Genomic DNA, 27482 nt, shown 5'->3' with positions numbered 1-27482 from the left:
ACAGGTTTGCGATGGGTGGGTGGGGATGCGGGAGAATCAGTGATGTTAATGCCATTGTACGTCAAGGGGTGTTGGTTGGATTCTCTCTTATTGGAGATGACCGTTGCCTGGTAATAGAGTAACAGTTTGCATGGGGTGGGGGAGGTCTTCTGCAGAATACAGAGAAATAAAATTGGGAGTTTTCTCCTTCGAGGTCCTCAGATCAAGTTGATATGAAACCGAAGTGTTGAATATCAGAGAAAAGGTTTCACGCTGCAATCAAGCTGACTTTATTAAGGCTAAACATAATCAGTGCAGTTAACTTTTCTGATCAGTAAATCTACTGATACCTGTCAGTGATTGGCCCTTCCAAAAAAAAACGAAGCTGGTTCAATGGTTTGCGTCACAAAGATGATACTTCAAGAAATCCAGGGTTAAGCGTCACCAAAATTCATTGCATTCAGACCATCGTTCGATCAGTAGCCAACTCAAACCAGAGCTCTTTATACTGGGACACTGAGGCCGAGCTGCACATTGTGTTTATAACAGTGAAAAGTTAAAAAGATACAATGAATGGGCCCTCAATCTTCCTGCTTCTGTCTCTTCAGCTTTTGAGAGGGACCAACTTTACGTATATCCCCCAAGTGGGTTTGTAAAAGAAGAGACTTTAAAATTGCAATGTGGGACAGATAAGGGATGAGCTGCTTCTTGGTACAAAAATGGTGTGGACGTCACTGAGACACAGAGCAATGTTTATGAAATGCTTGTGAACAGTGAAACTGGTGGGTCTTACTCATGCAGCACATCATTCTTATGATACTGGAGTTAAAGATGTCTTCATTGGTAAGTGTACTTTTTAAAATTCATTCACAGAATGAGGGCATTGCGGTCTTGGCCAGCATTTATTGCCAGAGGGCAGTTAAGAGTCAACCAGATTGCTGTAGGTTTGGAGTCACGTATAGTCCAGTTTGACTCTGATTTACGCAGGAAATTCCATATGGAAGTGGAGTACGCATTGATTTAACAATTTTCCTGACCTCCCAGACCAGTTTAGCCAAACATGCATCTTTCAGCATGAGTCACTTACATATAGTTGGGCACCTGAACTGAGAGTTAGTACTTTCTCATGAGGAGAGGTTGAGTCACTTGGGCCTGTACTCATTGGAGTTTGGAAAAATGACAGGTAACCTTATTGAAGATCCTTAGAGGGACTTGACAGGGGAGATGCGGAGAGAAGTTGTTTCCTCTTGTGTGGGCGAGTCTGGGACTAGAGGGGCATCATCCTCGAATAAGTGGGGAAGTGGGGAGGCACATTGAATTTGGAAATGAGGAGCAATTTCTTCTCTCTGAAGGGCAGTGAATCTGTGGACTTCTCTATTGCAGAGGGCTGTCGAGGCTGGGCCATTCACACCCACCAACGTCTGGGTGAAAAGTCCTGAAATCCCATCCAAATCTCCTGCCGTTCACTTAAAATTGTGCCTCCCTTGTTATTGACCTTTCAACTAAGGGGAACAGCTGCTTCCTATCCCTCATATCCATGCTCCTCATAACTTTACACACCTCTATCATGTCTCCCTCAATCTTCTCTGGTCCAAAGTCAACAACTGAAGCTTACCCAGCCTCCCTCCAACGTTGAAATGCTCCTGGTGAATCTCCTCTGCACCTCCTCCAGTGCAAACTCATCCTTCCTATAGTGTGGACACTGGATCTGCACACAGTGCTCCAGCTGTGGCCTCACCAAAGTCCTCTTATAATCTATACCATTGATCTTTGAACTGCAATTTGTTGTGTTCCAATCTGATTCTATGTCCAGTTTTTGTCACATTTCTTTTGCAGTTTCCAATGAAACCCTAACTCTGGAAGCCAATCCACAACATGCTCTGAGAGATGAGAAGATTGTAATGAACTGCCGGACCCCATTCCGGAATTTGAGGGGGCATAAGCTTTTCCGATTGTATTGGAATAATCGGTTTATAAAACAAACTGAAGATGGTTCATTCACCATAAAAAGAGCAAAGCATTCAGACGAAGTATCTTATTGGTGTGAATTAAGAATTGGCTACAGACAGTGGGTTTCAAACAACCTAAGCATCACAGTATCAGGTTGGTCATTCCCTTGTCTGGTTAGTGCCGGTAAATGTTTTGATGATACTGTGCCACATCTGTCCAAGCTGCTTTTGACAGGATACTCCCAGCGATGGAGATTCGAGGACAGGAGTAGGGATGCTTCATCAATGACCTTCCCTCCATCACAAGGTTAGAAGTGGGGATGTTCACTGATGATTGCACAATGTTCAGCACCATTCGTCACTCCTCAGATACTGATGTATTCCTGGTTCAAATGCAACAACATCTGGACAAAATCCAGGCTTGGGCTGGCAAGTGGAATTCATGATACACAAATGGTAGGCAATGACCATCACAAATAAGAGACAATCTAACCATTGCCCCTTGACATTTAATGGTGTTAGCATCGTCGAATCTCCCCACTGTCAACATCTTGGGGTGTATCATTGAGGGAGATCTAACTGTCACCCCCTTGACATTCAATGGTGTTATTATCAACATCCTGGTGTTTCCTGGAGAAATTCAACTGGACTTGTCACGTACACATGGTGGTTACCACAGCAGGTCAGAGGCTGTGAATTCTGTTGTAAGTAACTCACCTCCGATTTCCCAAAGCCTGTCCGCCATCTACAAGGCACAAGTCAGAAATGTGATGGAATGCTCCCCAGGAGGCTGACACCATCCAGGGACCAATCAGATCCCACTTGATCGGCAGCACATCCACAAACTTGCACTCCCTCCACCACCGACATTCAATAACAGCAGTGTAGTGATAGTGTGTACTATCTCCAAGATGCACTGCAGAAATTCACTAAAGATCCTCAGACTGCAACTTCCAAAGCCATGACCACTTCGAACTGGAAGGACAAGGGCAGCAATACATGTGAACACCACTCCCTGCAGCCTCTGCTCCAAGTCACTCACCATCCTGACTTGGAAATATATCAATGCTCAGTATAACCAGGTCAATATCCTGCAATTCCCTCCCTAAGGTTCGTGTGGGTCTACTTACAGCAGATGGATTGCAGCGGTTCAAGAAGGAGGCTCACCACCACCTTCTTGAGGGTGTAACCAGGAACAGATAATTAGATGGTGGCCAGTCATGTATGAAGAGAGATAGTAGGAACTGCAGATGCTGGAGAATCTGAGATAACAAGGTGTAGAGCTGGATGAACACAGCAGGCCAAGCGGCATCAGAGGAGCAGGAAAGCTGATGTTTTGGGCCTAGACCCTTCTTCTAGGCCGGAACATGAGCCTTCCCGCTCCTCTGATGCTGCTTGGCGTGCTGTGTTCATCCAGCTCTACACCTTGTTATCTCTATGTATGAAAAGAGACTGGATTGGTTAGGATTATATTCACTGCATTTAGAAGAATGAGGAGAGGATCTGATTGAAAATTATACAATTCTTACAAGAGATATTTTAATATTTTGTGTCAGTTTTACTGTTGAGAAAGAACTGTAGGTTAGAGAATGCAGCAAAATAAATACTGATGTTTTGAAAACAGTTCACATTACAGAAGAGTAAGTGCTTGAGATCTTAGATAGCAGAAAGAAAGATAAATCGCCAGGACCTAATCACATGTATCCCAGTATGTTGTGGGAAGTTAGGGGGGAAATTGCGGCACGCTTAGAAGTAATATCATCTATAAACAGAGTGAAGTACTGGAGGACTAGAGGGTGGCTAATGTTGTGGTGTTGTTAAAAAAAGGCTGTAAGGGGAAGCCTGGGAACTATAGACCTATGAGTCCGACATTGCTGCTGGGTAAGTTGTTGGAGGTGATTGTGAAAGATTGGATTTAGATGCAATTGGAGAGGCAAGGATTGATTAGGGAGAGGCAGCATGGTGCTATGCAAGGAAAATTATGTCTCACAAACTTGACGACTGAGTTTTTTTAATGAAGTAACCAAAAAGATTGATGAGAGCAGAGTGGTAAACATTGTTTACTTAGACTTTAATAAAAACTTTGACAAGGTTCTGCATGGTAGACTAATCAGTAAAGTTAAATCACATGGGATTCAGGGAGAGCTTGCGAACTGGATACAAAATTCGTTGAACAGAAGGAGATAGAGAGTAATGTTGGAGGGTTGTCTTTCAGACTGGAGGCCTGTTTGTCACTTATATAAATAATTTGGATGAGAATATTGGAAGCATGGCTAGTAAGTTTGTAAATGACACCAAAGTTGATGGTATAGTGAACACTTATCTAAGAATACAAAGAGGTCTTGATCAATTACGTCAATGGGCCGAGGAGCAACAGATGGAGTTTAATTTGGATAAATGTGAGGTATTGCATTTTGGTGAAATAAACAAGGCAGGGCTTATGCATTTAATGGTAGGGTGCTGGGTAGTGTTGTCGAACAGAGAGACCCAGGGGTTCAGGTACAAAATTATTTGACATTTGTGTCACAGGTAAACAGGGAGGTTAAGAAGATGTTTAGCATGCTTGCTTTCATTGCTCAGACCTTTCGAATATGGGAGTTGGGATGTCATGTTGAGGTTGTATAGGATGTTGGTGAGGCCTCTTCTGGAATACTGTGTGCAGTTCTGGTCACCCTTTTACAGGAAGGATATTGTTAAACCAGAGAGAGTTCTGAGAAGATTTACCAATGTGTTACTGGGAATGGAGGGTTTGTGAGATTGGAAAGACTGGGACTTTTTCCACTGGAGCAAAGGAGGTCGAGGTGTGACCTTGTAGAGGTTTATAAAATCACGAGGGGCATAGATAAGGGGAATTCCAAGGGTCTTTTCCCTTGGGTGGGGGAGTTGAAAACTAGAGGGCATATTTTTAAGGTGAGAGGAGAAAGGTTTAAAAGGGTCATTAGGAAATACCAGGGATAGGTTGTGGGACTGATACTTGAAAATCCATTGCAGAAACAATGTGATGGCGAATGTTTTCAGAGCAGTTACCTGTGTAATGAAAGCCTATGGTAAGCTGTAATAATGCAACTTTGCTTTCAATCACAGGTGGAAATGTGGCTTTCCCTGTTGTCCCAGTTTCACCTTTAGAAGGGGAGACACTGGAGCTGAATTGTCGGTCCAGATACGAAATGTCGTGGGCGAAGGAATTTACCTTTTATTAAAAAGACCAGATGATCCATTCAATGAAGTCCAAATGACAGGAATCATCATACAGCATTAAAGTAACCAGAACTGATGACAGTGGATTGTATAATTGCAACATTGACAAGCAGACATCACGATCTGTTGATGTTCGGGTTCAAGGTATGTACCCGACTTTACAATCTATGGTGGACAATGTAAATATTTCTCTGGATTTCTGATTAAAACACTGGAGACATTCTGAATCGTGCAACACAGAAGAGTCCCTTTGGCCTATTGTGTCTGTACTGCCAAAGAAAAACTAAATCTAAACTAGCCACATTTTCCTGCACTAGGCCCCACAGCCCTGAATGTTAGGACATTTCAAATGCTAATCCAAGTACACTTTGAAGGTTATGAGGTTTCCCACTTCAACTACCCTCCCAGGCAGTGCATTCCAACCCCCACCATCCTCTAGGTGAAACAATCCTCAAATCCCCCTCTGAACCTTCTGCCTTCCACTTTAAAATGATGCCCCCCCCTTGTTATTTGAACCTTTGACTAAGAAGAACAGCTGTTCCTCTACCCTCTGTCCATGCCCATCATAACCTTACACATGTCTATCAGGTTCCCCCTCAGCCTTCTCTGCCCCAGACAAAATAACGCAAGCTATTCACTCCCTCGTCATCACTTCCTGCCCCCTTTGACAGAAGCCATTCCTCCTCATATCTGCATTGAATCTGACTCACCCCCTTATCCTGAAACGATGATGTTCTCGGTTGTCCCACTTGAGGAAACATCCTCTCTCTGTCTTCTTTGTGAATTTTGTCCCAACCCCCCGCCAACTTTAACAGTTTATCTGTAATGGAAGAAGTAGGAAAGTCACCACAGTCCAACTCTCTCATCAATGAGAGAAAAGACTGTGTGGTGGTTTAATCACTTTACAGCTGAAACAGAAACATGTCCTTCTGCTTTCCAGAGGTGTTCGCTGTCCCTAAGTTGACCGTGCATCCTGAGGGACAGCTGGTTGATGGCAAATGATTTAAACTGGTGTGCTCAGTTCAAGAGAATCTCTCCCAAGCCTCCTTGCGGTACGGCTTTAACAGAAATGGGGTCCCTCTCCAGTGTCTGTCCGACCACAGCGATTACATCTCTGAGTCAGCTCGCCCGGCCGACTCGGGTACTTACCATTGCGAAGTCACGGGCAGTAAGGTGTGGAAACACAGTAATCAGCTCCATTTGTCCATCAGGTGTGAGTACCTTTTATTGTTGTTCCTTTTTTAACCATTAAAGATTGAGAATAGAGACAAATTATCATCACTCCCCACATCTCACAGCCATATATTGGAGCACGAGAGACAAACAGCGCAGGGTAATGGGTAGGCCATTTAGGACTGAGATGAGGAGAAATGTCTTCACACAGAGATTTGGAAGCCTTAGGATTCACTGCTTCAGAAAATTATGGAAGTATATAAATGGGAGGAGGGCATTCGGCCCTTCCACCCTGCTCCACCCATTCAATGGGATCATGACTGTTTATCTGACAGAGTCCACTGCACCCCCCCCCCCCCCCCCCCCCACCGCCGCCGTCTTTTTTCCTCCCCCCACCTCCCCACCCCCCCCCCCCCCCCCCCCAGCCCCCTCTGTTCCCTTTGCCCCTAAGAACTCTATCCAAACCCTTCCTGAACAACATTCAATTTTCTGGTCCCAACCACTTTCTGTGACAGAGAATTCTACAGGCTTCTCGCTTTCCGGGTGAAGACATTTGTCCCCATCTCAGTCATACCCTGTCTCCTTTAGGCTATAAGCCCACAGCCCTAAACTGCCATCTGTACAATTAGGGACTGATGATAAATGCTAGACTATCCAGTGACACCACATCCAATGACTGAACCGAAAGAAAAGGATGAGAATGGATGTAACTGTGATGAAGTTCAATGTTGTGTTTGCAATTAACTCTGCAAGTGAAGAGACTGAACATTTGTCTGCATTTGCAGGAATTCCAGTGTCAAAACTGGAACTAATAATTCAACCCGAAAAGGAGCTAATCGAAGGAGATGCGGGATCCTTAATCTGTTCAGTCTCCAATGGTTCTCTGCCGATATTTTACCAATTTTACAAGGGCTCAAGTGTGGAATTGTACTGGGAGCTTTCCAACAGCACCAAGCTTGTTTACAAAATTGAAGCCATCAGCAGAAGGGACAAAGTGTTCTACCATTGCTCAGTGAGAATTGAGGTGACAGGCCCTCTGCACAGTGAAGACATAGAGATCACAGTGATAGGTGAGTTTACAAGGACTCTCTCCCAAAGAGTAACTGAACCATCGGCTCAGGGACTACTGCTGGTGGGATCAGCTCAAAGTTGGTGCTTTGTCTTTGAAGACCACACTTTGGATTAAAGTGACACAGCCTTGGATATTAGTGATAGAGGTATCCAGCATGGAAGCAGGCACTTTGGCCCAACTCGTCCATGCAGACCAGGTTTCCCAAAAGTCCCATTTGCCTGCATTTGGCCCATATCCCTCTAAACCTTTCCTATCCATAACCCCGTCCAAATTTCTTTTGAATGTTGTCATTGGTATCTGCCTCTACCATTTGCTGTGGCAGCTGGTTCCATATATGCACCACCCTCTGTGTGAAAAAGTTGCCTCTCAAGTCCCTTACCCCTCTCACCTTAAACCTTTTTCTGAAGAAGGGTCTAGGCCCGAAACGCCAGCCTTCCTGCTCCTCTGATGCTGCTTGGCCTGCTGTGTTCATCTAGCTCTACACCTTGTTATCTCAGATTCTCCAGCATCTGCAGTTCCTACTATCTCTTAAACCTATACCATTAATTTTAGACACCCCTACCCTGGGGAAAAGCCCTTGGCTTTATCACCCTATGTATTCCCCCCATGATTTTATAAACCTCTATAAGGTCACCTCTCGGCCCCCTATACGCCAGAGAAAAAGTCCTAGACTATCCAGCCTCTTGTTATAACTCAAACCTTCCAGTCTCAGTAACATCCTTGTAAATGTTTTTTGCACCCTTTCCAGCTTAAGAATGACTTTCCTGTAGCAGGGAGAACAGAATTGTACACAGTATTCCAAATACGGCCTCACCAATCTCCTGTATAGCTGTATCATTACATTCCAACTCCTGTACTCAGTGCTCTGACCGATGAAGGCAAGTGTGCTAAATGCCTTCTTCACCACCCTGAATACCTGCAACTCCACGTTCAACTCTGTGCCTGCACTCCTTGGTCTATCTGTTCCACACCTCTCCCCAGAGCCCTACCATTAGCTGTATCAATCCTGCCCTGGTCTGCCTTACCAAAATGTAACACTTTGCATTTATCTGAATTAAACATCATAGATAGAGAAAATGGAACTGGGTAAATAAAGTCAAGGAGTTCAATCCACGTCTAAAAGCTCGGTGTTACATCTAAACATTGGAACCTAGAATATAGGAGCACTCCGCTTCGAGTCTGCTTAGCCATTCAATATGACCATGGGGTCATCCAACACTACACCCTGTTAACATAGAATCATAGAAAATAGGAACAGGAGGAGGCCATTTGGCCCTACCAATCACCAAACATTCTATGGGATTGTGGCTGATCATCCAACTCAATCCCCTGTTCCTTGCTTTGTCCCTTTAGCCCCTAAGAACTCTCTCCAACTCATTTCTGAACAACATTCAATATTCTGTCCCTGACTGCTTTCTGTGACAGAGAATTTCACAGGCTCCCCACTCTCTTGGTGAAGCAACTTCTCCCCATCTCAATCCTACCCCATCACCTTTAGACTGTGACTCCCTGGTTCTGGACTCTCCAGCTGGTCATCAAGAACATCCTGAGATTCCATGGATCCCCTCATTCTTCTAAACTCCAGCCAATATAGCTTTCATTCCACCCACGATAGTTTCTACACCATCTGGTCCTAGATCATTCTTGTTGCTGTCGTATCTATTCCATCTTGTACAGAGCTATATCATCCACACTGCCTCCCTCCCTGTCATTTCCAAAAGTCGTGCACCCCGAACATTTGGTTGGATATTTCACTGGATTACCAACTCCTGTCCCAATCTCTTCTGGTCTTCTGTCCAAAATATCAAAGAGTGTTGCATTAATGAACAAAGTGTTGATTGTGGGCAGAACACCAGGCGTTTAGAGTGTCAAGGGAGGTGATTGGTCAAGTGTCAATGATTATCAGGGTGGGAGGGGGGCGTTTGGTGTTCTTTTTGAGGGTTTGTTTTTTAAATCACAATTTGGGGAGAACTTTGTCAAAAGACTGTATTTCTGAGAAGGGACTGACTTGCTCGACCCCTTCAGAAGGCGGTTCGGAATAATTTCCTTCACTTTTGGTTTGGAGTTCCAGACTGGGTAAAGATGGCTGGTTTCCTTCTCCCAACAACACCCTTTTGTTCAGCACAATTTCATGAGCCATCCAGTTTCACCATTACTGAGCTTGTTTCTCACTTCCCGATTCTAAAAATGAACTGAACTTAAATTATATACAACAAACAGGGTGCAATGTTTGGTGAATGATGACAGGCAGGCCTACGCCATTGAGAGTTATTTATTCACTTGTGGGACATGGGCAGTGCTGTCCCCGTCCCTTGTTACCCCACTTTGAGAAGATGGTGGTGAGCTGCCTTGTTGAATCGCTGCAGTCCATGTGCTGTTGGTTGACCCACATTGCTCTTAGGGAGGTAATTCCAGGATTATGGCCCAGCAAGACTGAAGGAATATCTGATATATTTCCAAGTTGGGATGGTGAGTGGCTCAGAGGGGAATTTGTATTGGTGTTCCCATGTATCTGCTGCCCTTGTCCTTCTGGATGGAAGTGGCCATGGGTTTGCAAGGTGCTGCCTGAGAATTTTTGGTGAATTTCTGCAGTGTGTCTTGTAGATGGTACGCCCTGCTGCAACTGAGTGTCAGTGATGTAGGGATTGGATGTTTGGGGATGTGGCAATCAAGTGGGGGCTGCTTTTTCCATGGATGGTGTTGAGCTTCTCAAGTGTTGTCGGAGCTGCACCTATCCAGGCAAGTAGGGAGTATTCCATCACACTACTGACTTGTGTATTGTCAATGTTGGACAGGCTTTGGGGAGTCAGCAGGTGAATTGTTCACTGCAGGATTCCAAGCCTCTGACCTGCTCCTGTAGACACAATATTTATTTGGGTAATCTGATTTAGTTTGTGATCAATAATAAGCCCCAGGATGTTGATAGTGGGGAATTCAGTGATGGTCAGACCATTGAATGTCAAGGGCAATGGTTAGATTCTGGAGTACTGTGTGCATTTCTGGTCACCTCACTACAGGAAGGATGTGACGGCACTAGAGGGGGTACAGAAGAGGTTCACCAAATTATCTCCTGGGGTGGAGCAATTGAGCTATAAGGAGAGACTAGATAGGCTTGGATTGTTTTCTTTAGAGCAGAGAAGACTGAGGAGAGTCATGAATGCAGTGTATAAGATTAAGAGGGGGATGGACAGGGTGAATGGAGAGTGGCTGTTCCCCTTGGTTGAGGGGTCAGTCATGAGGGGGCATAGATTTACTGAAAGGGGCAGGAGATTCAGAGGGTATTTGATTAAAAAAAAACTTTTTCATTCAGAGGTTCATGCAAATCAGGAATGCATGGCCTGGGAATGTAGTGGCAGACCTTATAACCTTTAAAGTATATTTGGAGGAGCACTTGTCATATCATAACATTTCAGGATATGGGTCCAGGGCAGGAAATTGAAATTAGCGTGCCTTTTGTGACAGTTATTGTCTGTGCAGACTCAATGGGCCGAAGGGCCTATTCCACGCTGTATGAAACTCGATGACTGTCTCAATGGTAATACCGCCCAAGGGTGTTGATACTGTCGGGGGCAAGGGGCGGGGGCGGGGGCGTGGGGGGTAGGAATTCAGTGATGGTAACACCATTGAACGTCAAGGGGCCCGATGGTTAGATTCTCTGTTAATGGTAACCCCCAGGATGTTAATACCGAGCGATTCAGTACATCAAGGGCAAAGGTTAGATCTTTTTTTCTCTCTAAACGATAATCTCCAAGTTGTTGATAGTTGGGGAGAAGTAAAGCTCTCCATTAGATTTTGAACCGATCAAATTGCTTAACTTCCTTTTAAATTATTTCTATCAAACTGATCCCCACTGATAGTCTGAATCGATGGGCAAACTCCATGGCTTTTGAACTTTGTGTGTTTTCTCCTCAGTTCCTGTCACAGGTGCTGTGCTGATATCCCGCACCAACGGGACTGAGATACAGCCCGGGGACCGCCTAGTTCTCCGGTGCCTGGTGAGGGAAGGCACTGAGCTTCAGTTCATTTGGTACTGTGACAACTTGCCGCTAAGAAACGGCAGTGCGAGCTCCCATGTGACTGCCGATGGTGGTGTGCTGGTTATTCATTCATTCCGGAGAGACAATGTCGGGAGGTATCACTGTGCAGCAATCAACAAAGGAACCAACGGCACCATTTTTAACGTGACCAGCGACTATATCGAATTCACGCTGCGAGGTAACAGTGACAGTCAGATCAAACATAGACAGAGCACAGAGAGAGGCCATTCGCTCCATGCCAGTCAGAGACAATTAACCATCTCAATTGGGAGGCTGACGGCCGGGTGGTATGATCGAGAGGTTATTAATCTAACTACCTTGGTCATGTTCCCGGGATCCCAGTTCAAATCCCGCTCAAAGCCAAGGGTGGAATTTGAGCGCAATAAAAATTTGGAATTACAAGTCTTATGGAGAGGGGCGTGCAGAGGAGATTCACCAGGATGTTGCCCTGGGATGGTGCATTTCAGCAATGAAGAGAGGCTCCATAAGCTCAGGCTGTTTTCTTTAGAGCAGGGAAGGCTGAGGGAGGACTTGGTAGAGGTGTGTAAGTCTATGTGGCACAGGGACGGTGGAGTGGGAGGGGGGGACATAAAGCAGCTGTTCACCTTTATCCAAGGGTGAATAACAAGGGCAGCATCATTTTAAAGTGAAAGACAGGAGGTTTAGAAAGGGTTTGAGGATTGTTTCACCCAGAGGGTGGTGGGGGTCTGGGAGGGTAGTTGGGGTAGATGTGCACTTGACATGCCATAACATTCCAGGCTGTAGGGGGGCCTAGTGCAGGAAAGTGGGATTGGTGTAGGGAGCGCAAAGTGCTGAACACTTCGGCGTTCTCCATACCCCCGTGGTGGCAGGGAGTTACGTACCTGCAGGGGTTGGTCAGTCTGATGCTAACCATGTACCTCACACAGGCATGATGTGGTAAAACTTCCCGGTGAATTTGTTAACGTGAGCCGGATATTGTTGTTGGATTTCAGCTCGGAGTTATTCCACGGAGATCGCGGCCTTGCTCGCCCCAGTTCTGCTGTTCATCCACCGGAGGGGGGACGCAGGTCTGTAACGTCCCACAGGGATGGAATTTGTTTCCCCGTCCCCGCCCCAATGTAACCTTTTCAGCTGAACAGGGTGAGGGGACCCGGGGAAGGATGTGATGGGTCAGGAACTGGGGTAGACCGTGTTCCTAACAGTAGAGAGGGAGAGCACTCACAAAGTTAGCCTCCTGGATCGGGTAAATGTGACCAATACCCCCACTCTGTGTCAGAGCCCCTCAGAGAAGAGGAGAGACATAAGATCATGTGAACCAGGAACAGGAGGAGGCCATTCAGCCCCTCGAGACACTGTTTCCCTAATCCTAATCCTAACCTTAAACTAAAACCCAATTCTAAAACGAACCCAAATACTATCTCTAACTTTGGCTCTGAGCCAAATGCTAACTAAAACCATAACACTAACCCTAAATTTAAACCTAACCCTAAACTGAACTGATGAAGGGTCTAGGCCTGAAACATCAACCTTTCTGCTCCTATGATGCTGCTTGGCCTGCTGTGTTCATCCAGCTCTGCACCTTGTTGTCTCCTAAACTGAACACTAACCCTAACCCTAACCCAACACTAACCCTAACCCTAAACCTGAGCCAACCTTAACCCTAACCCTAACCCTGTCTCAAGCCATAACCCGAAACCTAACCATAGCCCTAATCCTAATCCTCATTGTAACCCTAACCCTAACCTTAAACGTAATGCTAACCCTTACCCTAAACTTTAACACTAATCCTAACCCAAGCCCTAACTCTAACCTTGGATCTCACCCACACACTGATGCTAACCCTCACCCTAGCCCTTTCACAGCTGGTTATTGCGCATTAAGATGGGTTTGACAATTCTCATCTATTGATATGTTTGTTCTCTGTTTATGACTGAGATAAGGTCTTGACAGCTCCTGTCTGTAACAGTGCAAAACTACTATACAATATGCTGAGAATGTTCTCTCTCTCCCTGCAGGTAATTCCTCTGCTGTGTCACAGCCCCAGAGGTAAGGGGATGAAACTGCAGTTTTTATATTTGCCATTGTTTATCCAGATTCCTCTTAATCAGGGAGAGACAACAAAGAGAGGCCTAGAGGGAGCTTGGGTATTACTGTATCCTTTTAACATGAGCCTGACAAACCAGGAAACCATACTCCAGGAAAGTCCCAGATGGCTTTTAATCATCCACAGGGATGTGGGTGTCACTGGCTGGGCCAGCATTTATTGCCCATCCCTAATTGCCCCAGAGGGCAGTTATAGTTAACCAGCTTCTGGAGTCACATCTAGGCCAGACCAGGTAAGGAGGGCAGATTTCCTTCCCCAAAGGACATTAGTGGAAACCAGATGGGGAATTGGGCAGCTCCTTGAGGGTGAGAAAGCTCCATGTTCAGATGGAAAACAGGGAAATGGGACCAAGAAATAACAGGGTCTCACTGGGCTTTGTATTTTCCGTGGTAACTTTGCCGTTTTGTTGAAGTTGAACATGGTGTTGAGAGCATTGTGTTTGAAATGACAACTTCCTTCCCTTCCCCTTTCTACTGGAAATAGATCCCAAGCTTCTGGTGAAGGGGCAGCAGCCGGCAATCTGGAGTATGCAGTAATCGGAGCAGCACACAATGCTGGTGAGTGCTATTGAATCAGTGTGATTAAAGAGCCCCACACAGTGACGGTGCACCATAACCTGGTAGAATTCTGGACAAATGTCCGAGCTGTCAGATGGGCTAGAATGGGGTGGTTTTCCTTAGAGCTGTAGAGGCTGAAGGGGAGGACAGAAACTAGGAAACAGGAGTGGGCCTTTCAGCCCTTCTATCCTGTTCTGCCATTCGTTATGATCATGGTTGACCATCTAACTCAGTCCCTGGTTCCGATAGAAACTAGGAGGCCATTCAACCTTTCCATTGCCCCACACATTCGATAGGATCACGGCTGACCATCCTCCTCAGTCCCCGGTTCCCTGCTTTCTCCCCCAGACACTTCAATCCCTTTCACCCTCAAAGATGCCAACTCCTCCTTGTTTGAGATGTGTAAAATGATAAGGGGCAGACATACGGTAGACAGGAAGAAACCTTTCCCCTTCTTGGAGGGATCAATGACGGGGGGTTTGGGGGCATAGATTGAAGGTAAGGGGCAGGAAGATTGGAGGAGGATATGAGGTAAAATGTTTTCACTCAGACAGTGATGGGGAATTTGGAACTCACTGCCTGTCAGGGTGAGAGAGGCAGAAACCCACATCACATTGAAGAAGGATTTAGATGTGCACTGTGATGCCAAGGCTATGGGGACAAATGCTGGGGAAATGTGATTAGAGAACAGGGAGGTGGTTGCTTTTTAATGGCACAGACTTGATGGGCCGATGGGCCTTTTTCTGTGTTGTAGACCTCTATCTTCAACCAGTGTCTTTTCCAGATGTCTCTGGCTATTAATATCCTGTGGTTGGACCTCCATCAGGGTGTTTTACCTGGCACACCAGTGCTTATTTTATCTCAAGTAATGTTAGAAACTGAGGGCACTGTACTCTGGTATTGAGAAATCCAACTGATGTTAGCTACAATGAGCAATTATGTACAAAGGCCTGGTTCCTCAGAGACACAAGTTCTCCGAGCAAATGATAATGAAGGGAAGCACACTTCCTGTATAGCAGTCTTTTGAGCGGTCGTAGCCAACTTAATGATCACCAAGGATATCTATCTGTATGTATATTTATTTATCTATGCATCTTTTGATCTAGATAAGACCATAGGACCATAAGATATAGGAACAGAATTAGGCCATTCGGTCCATCAAGCCAGCTCTGCCACTTGATCAAGGCTGATATGTTTGTCAATCTCGTTCCCTTGCCTTTTCTGGTAACCCTTGATCCCCTGTAACCCTTGATCCCCTTTACTAATCAAGAACCTATCTATCTCTGTCTTAAAACATCTGTCCATTTATCTGTCTGCCTATCCATCTATCAGTCTATCAAATCTGTCTGTCTTCCTCTCAGATTTATTATTTATCAATGAGTCTATGAATTGAGTATCTGTGTGTCATTTAGCCCATTATAATGATGCTTTCTGATTGATGTGTGTTTTTCATGTGCATTTTATTTCTTTGTAGAAAACAACACTGCGGATATAGTTTATTCAGTGATCACCACCGAGAAGAGAAAGGAGCCCGGTAAAGATCTTGTTTCTTGAATGTGATGATTGTGTGTATGAGAGAGAGAGGATCATTGCAGCTCCAACAATATCATGTTCCCAGTTGCTGTGGAAACGTGTGTGTGTGTGGCCAGTTCCAAACAGAGAAATACCACAGTGCTTGCAGTAACAGGAGTGTGAGGGAACAGAGGGTCTGCCAAAAGAAATCTCCAGCATTTATGCAGGAATGGACAGTAAACCAGCCAATCAGAAACAAGCCCTGATCTGATCTGCTCTGACCCTTTGTTCTCCTGCAGATAGGGTAAAGGATTTGGAGATGATTTACATGTCAGCGACCCAGAATAAACATGCAAAGCAATCAGGGAGGGAATGGCCTCGTGTTATTATCACTGGATTGTTAATCTAGAGACCCAGTAATGTTCTGGGGACCTGGGTTTGAATCCTCCCACAGAATTTGAATTCAATAAATATCTGAAATTAAGAGTTTAATGACCATGAACCCATTGCCGATTGTTGGGGAAAAGCCCATCTAGTTCACTAATGCCTTTTAGGGAAGGAAGCTGCAATCCTTACTTGCTTTGGTCTACATGTGACTCCAGACCCACAGCAATGTGGACAGTTAGGGATGGGCAATAAATGCTGGCCAGGCCAGGCCAGTGACACCTTCATCCTGTGAATGAATGAAAAAATATATCGCTGTGTGTGTTGGTGACTGTGTTATGATGGTGGTTGCTCCCCAATTACTGTTTTGCACATGTATATACATTCTGTGTGTGAAAAAGGCAGTGGGACATGCATTTTATCCTTAACTGAGGCAGATATAGACAATTTTCACTTAAAACTAAGAATTGTGGATGCTGGACATCTGAAATAAATTCAGATATTTCCGGAGGAACTCAACAGGTCTGGCAGCATCTGTGGATAGAGTGAAAGCAAGTTCTATTTTCCTTACATGATACCCCAGGCAGATACGTCAAATGCTATCACCTGCTGATTTGAGATGACAGAGAAAATAAAAGCACCGCATATCATATTGCTGCTCAGAAAGATGAACTTGCAATTATCACACGGATACCTGTCAACACCCACAAGGGACATTTGAACTGAAGCTGACCTTATGTACAATGAAATCAGTCTCTCAGAACACATTCTAGTCTTTGTCTGAACGGAATGAGCAGTAAATGGTCATGTTCTACCAGACCACCATCCTGCTCTCTCATTAGAGAGTGAGAGAGAGGTATCGGTGCTGTTTTAACTTGAGAGTCACCACGCCTCAGGAGAGGGGTGAGGTTCAGAAGGAGCATCCTTTAGGGTAGTCTCAGCTGGTGCGGGAATTGTACCCATGCTGTTGGCAAGAGTTGGCATGTAATGCATTACAAAAACCAGCCATCCAGCCAACTGAGCTATCTGGAACTAGCAGCACACAGCAGCTAAAACTCAAATGTATGTCATCTGTATGGTTCACTCCTGTGTTTTCATGTACAACAACTGAGCAAGTGATACAAAGGCTGATAAGATTAAGATGGCCTACTGAAGATGTTGCAATGACCTGCATCCTAAAAACTGACCCTTTGTCTTCTTGACCTGAATGCAAGTTGCAGGCTGTAGCCAGAGCAAGGTTTCTAAATGTGATCTTCTGAAGTTTCTGGTTGATTGAGAGGGACAATTCAGAAAGTGTTGCATTGATATCTTTTCAAAGTTGACAAAAAAAAACACAACTATGCTTTCGACAGATTCAGTTACGTCTTTAATGTTGATCAGCCTTCAATGAGTCCAAATTGAATCGTCAATGCCTCCAAAGAGTTCCTTCTCATCTCGTTCTGTTTTATTTTCAGGCAGCAGTGTTGGTTTCTCCTCCAATGGGAAGAAGGTATGTTACATTTTAATTCTAAATAGATCATGGCTATTGCCATAGGAAGTGCAGGTAGATTTATACCTTGCACCAACACACAAAATATTAACATTGATTCCCATTGGACTGATCACAGGAAACACCTTAGAACGTAGGAGCAGGAGTCAGCCATTCAGCCGTTCCAGCCTGTTCTCCCCATTCAATAGGATCATCCGACTCAGTCCTCTGTCCCCTCCGCTTTCTCCCTTTAGCCCTTAAGAGCTCTATCCATCTCCTTCTTGAAAGGCATTCAGTGTTCTGGCTCTGACCGCTTTCTGTGTCAGAGAATTCCACAGGCTTCCCATTCTCTTAGTGAAGACATTTCTCCTCATCTCAGTCCTACCTCATCTGCTTTAGATTGTGACCCCCTGCTTCTGGACTCTCTCCCGGTCAACGGGAACATTGTCCCTGTGTTTACCCTGTTTAGTCCTGTTAGAATTTTACAGATTTCTATAAGATTCCCTTCTCAGTCTTCTAAACTTCAGTGAAGACAATCCTAACCGATCCAGTCTCTCTTCATGTGTCAATCCTGCCATCCCAGGAATCAGTCTGTGAAACCTTCGCTGCACTCCCTCTGTAGCCAGAACATCCTTCCTCAGATAAGGACACTCCAGACTGCACATACAATTCTCCAGGGTGTGGCCTTACCTTGCACAATTGCAGCAAGGCAACCCTACTCCTGTACTCGAATGCTTTCGCTATGAAGGCCAGCATCCCATTTGCCTCCTTCACCACCCCCTGCTGCTGCAATGCTCACTTCCAGCGACTGGTGTACAGGGGACATACAGGTCTCATTGCACCTCCCCCATTCCCAATCCATCACCATTTGGATAATAATCCACCTTCCTGTTTTTGCTCTCAATTGGATAACCTCATGTTGATCTACATTAAACGGCATTTACTGAACTTGTCCAAATCATGCTGAAGCATTTCTGAAACCTCCTTCACAGCTCCCCCTCCCTCTCAGCTTTATGTCTGCCTTTAAACGCAGTGGAAAATAACCAGCAATGCTTTATCAATGGAGTAGATCTCTTACTGTTTCACATTCCACTTCCAGTGCCCCGGGATAAGTGAGTTTCAAAATTGTGGCAGTTACTGGTGTTGGTGTTCCAGTTACCTCCTGTACATAATTAGAATATTACTGATCGTGACATTAAATAGTTGCCAGTCCATTGTTATTTGCACCCAAATGGTAGCTACAGTATGTACCATCTAAAAGATGCACTGCACAAATTTACCAAAGATCCCCAGACAGCACCTTCCAAACCCATGGCCACATCCATCTAGAAGGTCAAGGGCAACAGATACATGGCAACACCACCGCTTGCGAGTTCTCCTCCAAGCTACTGACCATTCCAACTTGGAAATACATTGGCCGTTCTTTCAGTGTCACTGGGTCAAAATCCTAGATTTCCCACCTTAAGTGCATTGTGGGTTGACTTATAGCACATGGGACTATAGCAGCTGGAGAAGGCAGCTCAATACCACCTTCTCAAGAGGGCAACTAGGGATGGGGCAACAAATGTTGGGCCCAGCCAGCAATGCCAATGTCCCATGAGTGAATGGAAACAAAATCAAAACCCCTTATTTCTTCTCTGCTCCAAGAAAACAACCTGAGCTTGTCCAGCCTCACTTCACTGGTGAAATGTTCTGACCCAGGCAATATCTTGGTGAATCTCGCTCTGCACCCCCTCCAGTGCAATCACATCATTTCTAGAGTGCAGAGACTGGAACTACACACAGTGCTCCAGCTGCGGCCTCACCAAAGTCCTGCACAGCTCCAACATCACCTTCCCACTTTTATAATCTATATGGCACACCTCAGGAGCAGGTAGGACTTGAACCCAGCCTCCTGGCTCAGAGTTAGGTACACTACTACTGCATCACCAGATTCATAACTTGTGGCACTGAACTTCCTGCTGGTGATTCCTGTTTTGCCCTGATACTCACTCCTACCTCTACCCTCAACTGACCTCTCCTACCTCTTCAGCTTCCTGCTCATGCTGTATTCCAATTCCATTCCAATATCATTCCAATCGCAGGATGCCAAGCCTGACCCCGATGATTCCTGTATCACATATGCCCCACTGAACCTCAGTGAGCTCTCAGAGGAAGAAGACAGAGGGGATGGAAACATTTACGAGAATATTCCGCTCAAGTAAGAAGCAAGAAGACAGATGAGAGGCGGGTCATTTGATTTTTATGGACTGTCTGGTTAAGAGGTTTAACGTAACTCCCGCATACAGATACCAAACTGGTGAACTTTCCGATGGAAACTGTGTTTCACAAGCTGTTTGACTCCACTCATTTTCAGGTGGGGAAACTATTTTCATGTTGTTGCATCTGTCAATCTATTCTTGACCTTGCAGGCCATTGGCTTTGAATTTACCAAACTATTTCAGCAGCGGGTGGTCTTTGGAAATTTAATACTTGCCTCTCCTTCACTGAGCTTTTCAGTTGGTCTGTGTTTGAGCGGATGAATACATCATCTGTCCCCTTCTGTGCATGGACAATCAGGAATCTCCCCCATTCTGACCAACTTTGAACAGGAATTGTCAGAAGGATCTGACAGGTGGGAGATACAAAAACAGAAACCAGCCAGTTTCAATGATTACTTTCCAGGGTGAAAGAGACCTGAGGTGTGGGGTTTGAACTAGCAACTTCTGGCCCTATAGAAGGAACACACACTGAAATGCAAGCAACTGAACAAACTGGATATACAAGGCATGGCTGAAATGGAGTCTCTATGGAGAAGACTAGACCTCCCTATGATCCGAAACCCCTAGTGGACATCTCAACTAGGCTTTCTGAGATTCTGAACCCCATTGTGGGAACTGGAATGTACGGGATTTATCTTGCTGCAGGTATTTTGGAAATGCCACTTGTGAGGATGGGGGGGATCACACACCTCTGGAGCGGCAGACTTGACCTTGAATGGGGAAGTGATGGCCTGGTGGGATTATTACAGAACTGTTAATCCAGATGTTCCAGTGATGTTCTGGGGACCCAGATTCAAATCCTGCAACACAGATGGTGGAAATTAAGTTCATCAAAATTCCGGGATTGAGAGTCTGATGGTGACTGTGAATCAATTGTTGGAAAAACCCATCTGGTTCACTCATGTTGTTTAGGGCAGGAAACTGCCATCCTTACCTGGTCTGGCCTTCATGTGACTCCAGACCCACAGCAAAGTGGTTGACTCATAACTGTCCCCTGGTCAGCTAAGGATGGGTGACAAATGCTGGCCTAGCCAGCAATGCCCTAATTCCATGAATTAAAAAAAGGTGGGCCTCTTTGTCCGGAGGTATGGACAAACATTCGAGCAAGTAAGGATGGTGACTGGGTTATCGTTTTTTTTTTTAAACACTATGACCCCTCGTTCAGGCAAAGGATGGAGGGCATTGCTGGCAAAGACAGCATGTGTGCCCCTCATCATAGAGTCAGTACAGAAACAGACCCTTTGGCCCAACTCGTCCATGCCAACCAGGTTTCCTAAACTGAACCAGCCTTCTTTCCCTGTGTTTGATCCCTATACATTCAAACCTTTCCTTTCCATGTACCTGCTAAAGTTTCTTTTTAAATGTTGTAATTTTATCTGCCTCTACCACTTCCCCTGGCAGCTCGTTCCATATATGCACCACTCTCTCTGTGAAAAAGTTGCCCCTCAGGCCCCTTTTAAAGCTTTCCCCTCTCACCTTAAACCTATCCCCTTTAGTTTTGGAATCTCCAGCCCTGGGGTTAAAGACATTGGCTTTCACCTTGTCCATGTCCCTCTTGATTTTATAAACCTCTATAGGGTCACCCCTCAGCCTCCAATGCTCCAGGGAAAAAAAAATCCCAACATATCCAGCCTGTCCTTATAACCTAAACTCTCCAATCCTGTCAACATGTTTATATTTTTTTTTCACCCTTTCCAGTTTAATAACATCCTTCCTATAGCAACGCGACCAAAACTGTAAGCAATACTCCAAGAATGTCCTTATAAATGTATCGTACAGCCACAACATGATGTTCCAACTCCTGTCCTCCATGCCGCTTTCCCAATCCATCACCATTTTGATAATAATCTGCATTCCTGTTTTTTTTCCTCCCAAATTGGTAACCTCACATCAATCCACGTTAAACTGCATTTGTCGTGCATTTGCCCAGTCACTCAACTTGACCCAATCACATTGAAGCATCTCTGCATCCTCCTTCACAGCTCCCCCTCCCTCTGAACTCTGTGTTGAGATGGAAAACGAAATGAGAACACAATAGGCCCGGTATTTATCAAGCAATGGAAAGTTTTGTTCATGGATGGTGTGCATTGGGATCTATCGCAGTGTTATTGTAAATGTAATTTATTGATGGCCTTTGCTCTTGTACACAACAATGCTGCCTTCGGTGATGAACAAAATTTGTAGCATATAACAAATTGGTAGATTTTTTTTTAAAATCGAGGTATACTGGTGGAACCCCCGATGATCTGATGTGAGGCGGTTATCAAAGACCGAAATTGGGGATTACTCTCAGTGAGGGGATGGTGATGCAAGGTGCAGTGAACCAATACGTCAGTCGCAGTCTCCACTGGGTCACCAGCATTGCCCCTTCCATCAGTCATTCATGTGTGGGAGGGAGGGAGCGTATGTGTGTGTTGGGGGGGTGGGGTGGGGGAGGTGCAGGAGGGAAGGGGAGAGGGCGCGGTACAGTAGGGTATACGGTTTGGGAGGGAGTGTGTGTGAGAGAGAATGTGTTTGAGGAACGCGTATGTGAAAGAGTGTCTGAGATAGTGTGAGATAGAGTGTGCATATGATGCTTCATGTAACTTTGCGTGAAGGTATGTGGCAGTGTGTCAGAGCATGTGTGTGTGAGAGAGCAAAGAGCGTATTGCGAATGTTTTTTGTGAGAATGAGCGTTTGAGAGACTGTGGGTGAGTGTGAGTTTGTTTGAAATTGTGTGAGATAATGAGTTTGTACGAAAGTGAGCATAGACTGCAAGTGCATGTGAATGTGTAAGAGAGTGTGAGGGATTATGACAGTCTGAGTGTGTGTGGTGTGAGAGACTCAATGTGAGTTTGTGAATAAATTTGAGCGATCATGTGTTTGTATGAGAGACAGGGTATGTGTCTATGCAAGCGAGTGTGACTGTGTGTCAGACTGTATGTGTGTGTACGCGTATATATGTGAGTCTGTGTGTGTGTATTTTTAACCCCCTTACCAAGGAGGTTTATTCCTTCCCCATAGGGAGTGCAGGGACGGTTCTCTGGACTTCGCGCTGGGACAACCAGGCAATGTCCTGGGAAGGAGTTGGGGCAGGCTGTATCCTCCAGAGTCTGGGAGATCGAGAGACAATCTCAATTGCAACTTTCAAAACCCTGAGAGGAATGGATGGGCTGGGGAGAGAGAGAGAGATGAAGGGTCAATGTAGCGCAGGTATTTTGCCTAATTCCCCACCCCCCCACCCCCAGGTTGGCAGGGGACTGGAACCGGGGGCACAGTGTTAAAAATTAGGGGCTGTCCACACAGGCCTGTGCGGTGAAATGATTTGACTTGGTTGAGGGTGGGTGAGGAGGGGAATGGGTAAATCTATGGGATCCTCCCCACAGGGGACTGTATAGTTTCAGTCTCTGAGGACGCTGGAGGGACAGATGGACAGATTCGTTTCCCCGTGGTGTACAGGACGAACATGGGGAATCCTTCTTGGGGAACGGGCTGGGTCAAAGGCCTCAAATAGTTCCAACAGCTGCCCATGGTGCTGACCAGCAAGCAGGGCTCGATGGGCAGAATAGACCACTCCTATCCCACAAACCCCCCAGTTGTGAACAGGCTCAGGAATGAGGAAGGGACAGCTGCTCATTGAGGGACATTGGCCATGAATTTGAAGCCAGTGCAGAGTCGGTGAGGGATCAGTGGGTGAAGCCAGACTGGGGAAGGAATGGAACAGGAGCAGTGGTTGTGATTTGATTTATTTTTGTCATGTGCCGTGACACCGTGAAAAGTATTGCTTTGTGTTCTATCCAAAGAAATCATACCTTACATTAGTACATAGAACAGGATGCAGTGTGTGTGAGAGACAGTGAGAGAGAGAGAGCGTGCATGGCCACCAACTCAACTCGCTTCAAGTTAAAGGAAGAAGACCATTTTCTACCTTCATGGGACATGAGTGTCACTGACAGGGCTGGCATTTATCGCCCCCATCCATAATTTCCCCAGAGGGCAGTTCAGATTCAATGGCAGAGAGTCACAGAATTCTACAGCACAGAAGAATGCCCTTTGGCCCATTTAGCCTGTGCCGGTCAAAAACAACCACCTCCCTATTCCCTAATCCATTTTTCCCAGTACTTGGCCCATAGCCTTCGCATCACAAGTGCACATCTAAATCCTTCTTCAATGTGATGAGGATTTCTGCCTCTCCCACCCTTACAGGCAGTGATTTCCAGATTGCCCAGCACCCTCTGGGTGAAAACATTTTTCCTCACATCCCCCTTTAAACCTCCGATCTCTTACTTTCAATGACACACACTTTGTCTCGCACACACTCTCTCTCTCACACACTCTCTCTCTCACACACTCTCTCTCTCACACACACTCTCTCTCTCACACCCACACCACATCTCACTCTCTCACTCTTGCACACACTCTAGTGCAGTCTCTCTCACAGCTCTGTCAAACACACCCTCTGTCACACACTGTCTCTTTTTCACACACTCTCACCAATGCTCTCTCTCACCCACATTTCCCTCTCTCTCTCGCACACACACACACCCTAGTTTTTCACTGAGCCATCCCGTCCCCTTTAGCTGAAACAAGCCGGCTGAAGATACAGCCTAGATAGACAAACAGGAGGCTGGAAGAACAAGCCAGGCAGCATGTGGAGGAAAGGAGAAGTCAACATTTCTGATATTACCCTTCTTCAGGATGATAGCCACAGGAAATAAGGGAAAACCTGGGAGTTCTGCTGAAATAAAAACTGATGCGCTATGCAGTCAACAATTAAACTACTCTAGTACAGAAAACAGAGGGCTAAAGTAGTAGCCAAATGGAATAAGTTGCAAGAAAATAGCGAACAGATTAGCAAATAAAAAAATGTCGATAGAAAGGGGGAACATATTTGTTTTAAACATAAACAGGAAAGTAGAATTGATCATAGCTTGGGACATTTTAGGCTCAGAAAAAGGAGACAAATGATGCAGATTTGTGGTGAATGCTGATTTTACAGACGGGATGGAACTATCATATCTTGTTCCTCAGGGAGTACATATCGCCCACTGAGTGGGATTGACATAAGATCTGCCCATTGGGGATCTCCAATCACACCGTGACACTCTGCAACTCTGTCTGATGTTGTGGTACGTGAGGAAATCCCTTCAGAAACACCAAATGCACTTCACAAAGGGATGAAGATTCTCTGAAATCCTCAAGCAGTTGAGAAATCTATTTCTTACAATCTGGGTGTTGCCTGTATTCCAGCGACTCAGGCAACTTTCGAGAAAGTTAAAACACGCTCCCACATAGGATTTCTTTATTAAAGAGATTGGGAAGTCTCTGTCCTTGAGTCAAAAGAAAACAGAGTTTGGCAGGTCACTGGGAAGGCAAACAGCCTTTATTTCAATGAGAATGGAAGATAAAAGTTGGGAAATTTTGCTAAAAAAAAATATACAAGACACCAGTCAGACCACAGCTGGGATACGGTGAGCAGTATTGTGGCCTCGTATCTAAGGAAGGAGAGACTAGCATTGGAGGCAGGCCCAGAGAAGGTTCACTCGGCTGATCCCGGGTATGGAGGGAGTGTCTGATGAGGGAGAGATTGAGTCTGTTGGGCCTATCCTCATTGGAGTTTAGAGAAATGAGTGGTAACCTTATTGAAGATCCTTAGAGGGATTTGACGGGGAGGTGTTTCCCCTCGTGTGGGAGAGTCTGGAACCAGAGGGGCATCATCTCAGAATAAGGGTTCGCCTATTGAAGATGGAGATGAGGAGGAATTTCTTCTCTCTAAGGGGAGTGAATCTGTGGAATTCATTACCGCAGAGGGCTGTCGCTGTTGGGTCATTCAATATATTGAAGTCTGGGAGAGATTTTTAACCAGGAAGGAGAATCGAAGGTTGTCGGGGGAGTGGTGGTAGGGCAGCAAAGTAGAATTAAGGATGGTCAGTTCAACCACAATCATCGTTGAAGGGTGGAGCAGCCAGATGGGCTGAATGGCCTACTTTTGGTCTTATGGTCATAAGTACCCCATTTCCAAGCAATGTAGTCACATCGTCCTGTGTTTCCTTTCTGACAGAATGATGTAATGTTATTTTGAAGCGTGTTAGCCATATCTTTCCTCTTTGCTTGAACAACAGTGGACACAATTTCACCAGGAGTGGGGCCACTGGCATCTGAAACAACGAACACACTTTGTAAGTTTCCAAAAGCAACATAGTGCAGGATTCTGGAGATCTGAAACTAACACAGAGAGCACTGGAGAAACTCAACAGGTCCGGCAGCATCTGTAGAGAGAGAGAGAGAGAGAGAGAAAGAGGAACAGAGTTAAGTATTTTGAGTGTGTCGTCTCTGCATCCATTCTCTTGTCTTGCTGGCAAGTGTTTCTATCAGATAAGGAGCGCGCTGTGTCAACAGATAAAGCTTAGTTCCTTTTCTTGTGTTTTTCGGTTGCAGGCAGTCTATTAGACTTGTCTCTGGGTGGTTAGGGTCATTTTCTGTTCCCTCTACTCCAAGGTCGTCCCACAGAAGCCACTAGAGATTTCCCCTGACCCTGTGCCAGAAGATTCAGAGCTTCAGACCGATCTGCAGAAGCTGGACCCTAGAACATAGAACAGTACAGCACAGTACAGGCCCTTCAGCCCATGATGTTGTGCCAAACTTTTACCCTAATCCTAAGGTCTATCTAACCTCCACCCCTACCTTATACTATCATCCAAATGCCCGTCTAATAGCCGCTTAAATGCCCCTAATGAGGCCGACTCCACTACCTTCTCCGGCAATGCATTCCACGCCCTGACCACAATCTGAGTAAAGAACCTACCTCTGACATCTACCCTATATCTACCTCCACTCACTTTAAAACTATGCCCCCTTGTAATAGCTACCTCCACCCGAGGAAAAAAGTCTCTGGCTGTCTACTCTATCTATACCTCTGATCATTTTGTACACCTCTATCAAGTCACCTCTCATCCTTCGTTGTTCTCAAGAGAAAAGCCCTAGCTCTCTCAACCTTTCCTTGTAAGACCTTCCCTCCAATCCAGGCAACATCCTGGTAAATCTCCTCTGCACCTTTTCCAATGCCTCCACATCTTTCCTATAATGAGGTGACCAGAACTGGACACAATACTCCAGATGTGGCCGAACCAGGCTTTCGTATAGCTGGAGCATAACTTCACGGCTCTTGAACTCAATCCCTCTATTAATGAAAGCTAACACACCATACGTCTTCTTAACAACTCTATCCATCTGGGTGGCAGCTTTCAGGGAACTGTGAACATGAACCCCAAGATCCCTCTGCTCCTCCACACTGCCAAGAATCTTTCCGTTAACCCTGTATTCTGCTAATCTTCCCCTTTAGATTGTCTCCCTGGGGTGGGGAGCCAGTCTCTCGAGGTCATGTACCCTTTGGAAAAGCTATGCACAAGTAGTTTGTGTTTGTCCAGCTTATTGATGGGAGAGAAAGAGAAGGGATAACTGGAGGCAATTCATTCTCTTTGGTGAATCCATTGGAGAGACTGATCCTCATGAGAAATCCTTGAATGACCGAATTTGAAATGCTACAGGAAGGATGTTATTAAACTGGAAAGATTGACAAGGATGTTACTGAGACTGGAGGTTTTAAGTTATAGGAAGAGGCTAATTAGGCAGGGACATTTTTTTCTGGGACAGTGGAGGTTGAGGAGTGATCTTATAGAGGTCTATAAAATCATGAGGGGCATAGATAAGGTGAGAGGAGAGAAAGGTCATTTCCCAGGGTGAGGGAGTCCAAAACTAGATGGCATAGATTTAAGGTGAGGGGGAGAGATTTAAAAGGGACCTGAGGGGCAACTTTTTCACACAGAG

General features: G+C 45.5%; 1 protein-coding gene and 1 pseudogene across 8 annotated transcripts in view; one reads left to right on the top strand and one right to left on the bottom strand.

The window, feature by feature from the left end:
- The window catches only part of LOC109921544 (histone H2B 7-like), a 331158-nt gene that overhangs the window by 141955 nt on the left and 161721 nt on the right, over nucleotides 1-27482 (bottom strand). The gene's annotated exons all lie outside the window — the stretch shown is intronic.
- LOC109915305 lies at nucleotides 12-23457 on the top strand (annotated as a pseudogene).

Source organism: Rhincodon typus, chromosome 44 (genome assembly GCF_021869965.1).
Source record: "Rhincodon typus isolate 14 chromosome 44, sRhiTyp1.1, whole genome shotgun sequence".
Lineage (NCBI taxonomy): Eukaryota > Metazoa > Chordata > Chondrichthyes > Orectolobiformes > Rhincodontidae > Rhincodon > Rhincodon typus.
The sequence above is the reverse complement of the archived record's forward strand: the minus strand, read 5'-3'. Positions and strand labels throughout refer to the sequence as shown.